The sequence below is a fragment of the Gavialis gangeticus genome, unplaced genomic scaffold, assembly GCF_001723915.1.
Source record: "Gavialis gangeticus isolate Ggan-Ray unplaced genomic scaffold, GavGan_comp1, whole genome shotgun sequence".
Classification (NCBI taxonomy): Eukaryota; Metazoa; Chordata; order Crocodylia; family Gavialidae; genus Gavialis; species Gavialis gangeticus.
In genome coordinates, this window is record NW_017729022.1 from 188,742,604 (window position 1) to 188,746,766 (window position 4,163).

A 4,163-nucleotide genomic window follows, 5' to 3' on the forward strand; every position below is an offset into this window, starting at 1 on the left:
TGTAGTGGCAGGAGCTGCTGCCTCTGTGCCTCCCAGAAGGGCCACTCACAGCTCCATCTTTTCCAGCTGGGCAGCACCTGCCTCTGCCCCAGCCCCACTCCCTCCCTCACCATGGGGGCCTCAGTCTGCCCCCACCATGCCCCTTCCCTCTCTCCTCTCTCCACCCCCCCCACACACAACAGATTTATCAGCCAGACACTGCTTTCCAAGCCGCCAGGCTGCATATCGGTGATCAAATCGGTATTGGCCAGTATGGCTCATTAAAAATCAGCTATTGGTATTAGCCAAAAAAACTCTCTTATCGGTGCACCCCTAATCACTTCAGAATTTCAAATGCTGATGCAACAGTGGCATCTGTTGCAAAAATAGCATGGGTAATTCCTTGTTAAAGAAAACTGACCCTTCATATGGGAAGATAGAAGCTACAATGAAAAGGAATTTCATAATATCTTGCGTTTTTATTGGCTTCTGGTGCTGTTACGAAATAGAAAACTGTCTTGATGCAACACCTGAAGAAAGGAAATTCAGGACAGTTTGGAGGGAGTATGGAAGAATTCTCTAACCACTCTATCTTAATTAAAGAGGTACATGAGTGAGCACAAGCCATGCAAACTCACTGCATAGGTACTACCTCCACCTACATTTATAATTATTTTAAGGAAATATTTATGCCTTAATTCTTGTGAGACGCTGTTGAGAGAGAAGCTCCAATAAGATGGTAGCTAATAAAGCTGGTAAGCCAAAGCTTTCCCCTAAAGGGTGGCCAGTTTGCAGCATGAGTCCCACAGATAGCATGGACAACCTGTGTGTGTGGCACGCAGCAGATGTGGTAGCACAGTGGCAGTTTAGTACAGAAAGGAGAGCACAGATGAGATACAGAGCACAGGGCAAGGAGCAGAAACCAGAGCCGCAGATCGGGCAGAAGACCAGAATAGGAGTGGCACTGGGGGAGGATGCAGGTCTTAATTTTGGCCCACCTGTCAAAAAGATTGACCCCAGTGCTATACTACAGCAAAGCCCAAAGAAATTGTAAGGATTTTGTACAACGGCAGTTTTTTATTCCTATAGACAGTAAAGTTACCTGAGGTCAGGATTTATCTTATTCCAAAGGTAAATCCTGGATCCTGAAAAATCAAGTAAAAAGCTGGATAAAAGGATCTAGTACTTGCTTCCATCAAAAATGATCAGTGTTAATATAACTAGGTCTTTTTTCCTAGTTATACAGCTAGGTCTTCCTGGGGACAAGGTATTCTGTTTTTCAAACACCTGGTTTCAAATTACCTCAGGAAGGTAGATTTGGAGGAGAGTACAGAATAGATACTGTCTAGGGCAGTGTGATTCTCAACCAGGGTTCCTGGGGATCTTTTCAAGTGTGCTATACAATGTTAATGGGTGACTAGTGCCTCCTGTGTCGGGGGGAAGGGGCACATGCCCCCGCAAGTGGCCAGTCATCAACCAGGGGGGCTGATCTCACCAACCAATGGGGGGGAAAGGGGGTGTCCCCACACGGCCGATCGCGCTGACAGGGAAGAGCGAGCGGGGCACCCGAAAGTGTCAGCAGTGCTTCTGGAAGTGCCAGTAACACTTCTGGTGTCCCCACTTCCCAGCCAGTACTCACAGGGGGAGCAGCGGAGCTCCCGTCTGCCACCCCTGCCTGTTGCCTAAGTGGGGAGCGCTGGCTGAGGGGGTGCACCAGCACTCTCAGGGGTGCACATGCACCCCCTACGCATCACTACTGACAATGTTAGTACTGTTGAGTGGGGGAGCAGGCCTGGGCTGACAGGCTGACCTACAGGGCCCTCTGCTAGGTGGGGCAGTTCCAACCCAGCTCAGTCTGCTGTGGTCCCGCATTTAAGTGACATGCACAGGAGCAATAAGCTCCAGGGTCTATTGCTTTGCATTAATTGCACGTATAGACGCGCCCCTTCACTGTGAGATTGCTGAACACCAGTAAGTATGGTGGGGAGAAGGTATTTCTAGGGGCTAGCAGCAAGAGAAGAAAAATCAGTGAGATAGCTGTAGATATGGCAACTCCAAGTCCACTGCCACTTCTTTCTCTAACTGTGCAGGCTCTATCAGGAGGAGACTGGGGGAGGTACTGACATCCTAGGTTTCTACCCAGGTCCTGGTCTGGCTTCATAGTGGATTCAGCCTGCATGACCCTGCCAAAACATCAAGGTGGAGGGAGTGCTTGCAATATGAGAAGTGCCTTACCTGGTGCCTGTGGGATTCTAGGAAGAGAACTGCAGGAGGAGATAGCTAGGTTGAGAAACATGCATGAATGCAAGGAATTCATTGACACAATGCACAGATACCTCCAACCAAAAAAGGCATTAGAGAACAAGGAAGATCTGGATGCTCAGCAGAGTAGAATCAGGCAGCAGGTCACGCCTGGCAATAGAGAGGCCCCAATTCTGAACACCAGTCCAGGTGAAGAACAGGTATTAAGCCCTGGCATCAGAGGAGAAGGAACCTACACCATTGGTAGACCTAAGGCCAAGGCATGTATCCAAAGGTTGAGAGGATCAAGATTACTAACACCATGAGGAAGCAAAGGGTGGTAGTGATGGGCAAGTCCTTTCTGAGGGGAACAAGAGCATTCATCTCCTGGTTAGATGTCATCTCTGGAGGTCTGCTACCTGCCAGGAATCTGAATCCAAGGTGTTACAGAAGAGTTGATGACATATTTATGTTTCTGACTACTACCCAACACTGCTTTTCCACGTGGGCTCCAACAGTACTGCCAGGGGAGACTGAGCAGTCCAAAGTGATTACAGGGCATTGGGCAGAAGGGTGAAAGGAATATATATGTTTCCAATCAAAGATAAAGGACCAAGCAGGATCAGATGCATTCTGGAGAGCTGTACATGCCTGCTATAGATGCTGGTACTAGCAGGGCTTTGCTTTCTTTGACCATGGAGAGGTGTTTTAGGAAGATGACCTGCTGAGCTGAGCTGAGCTGAGGTCCACCTGACAAAATGGGGGAAGACTCATCACATATAGGCTTACTAGCTGAATGAGGATGGCTTTAAACCAGGGGTGGCCAATCTGTGGCCCAGGCAGCCAGTGTGGCACACAGCAGACAATTAGGCAACCCAGTGGCAGATAGGACATGGAGCAAAAAACAGAGCAGTAGATTGGGCAGGAAATAGAAACCAGATCAAGAGATCAGGCAGGGAGCACAGGTCAGAAAGCAAAGCAGCTGATCAGGCAGGGGAGGGGGATTGGAGTGGTACACAGGATGTGTTTGGGCCTAATTTGTGACATGCCTGCCAAAAAGGCTGCCCCCTACTGTTTTAAACTATGCTCATGGGAATGGAGACAAAAGCTCACAGGTAAGTAAAGAGCAGAGTGATTTTGGTAAAGGCCAAGAAAGAAGCAGGGGTGTCCAACCTTTTTGAATGTGGGACCGGATCACGAACTTTTTATCACCCAGTGGGCCAGCGAGCCATATTCAAAGACCTCACAGGAAGTGGTATCACATCAGGAAGTAATGTCACATGACCCTTGACACCAGTGAAGTTGCAGGAAGTGACAATGAAATGGGTCTGGAAATGTGGTTTAAAATCCAAAATAAAAACAATATAAAAGCAAGAATGAAATAATGCCAAACACTTGACTAAAATAAACACTTTCACTTCTACTCACTTCTCAATGAATGAAAGAAGCATAATACAAGTCAACAGATCAAATGTGGAAAAGATATCAGCCAGAGTGGAAACTAATTAAAGCAACAAAATATCAACATTTTTGAGAATAATCTTCAAGAAGATTTACTTTTATTGAATTAATAACTTGTTAGTAACACATCTGCTGCACAGTGTAAAAACAATGTGTACAAGTCTACTCTTATTAACTTTCTGAAAACTACAATGAACACTGATTTCTCATGTCTTCATTCCTGCAACCTGTAATATCAGTCCAGCATGTTCAGTATATCTCCCAATTAAAAAAGATGCCAGCTCCAAATTCAAACCAACTGCTTGTCGTCTCCTCCTCAACAAGGACACTTCCTTCTTCCCTTTCACAGCTCCCTTCTACATACCTGGTTCCCAAGGGCCAAGAGAGGAGCAGGGAAGGAGCAGAGCAGGCAGGGGGGGTGTCCATTTAGTTACTGCCTCCTACACCTCTTCCGTTCCCCATGGGCCGTGTGTCATCTCCTG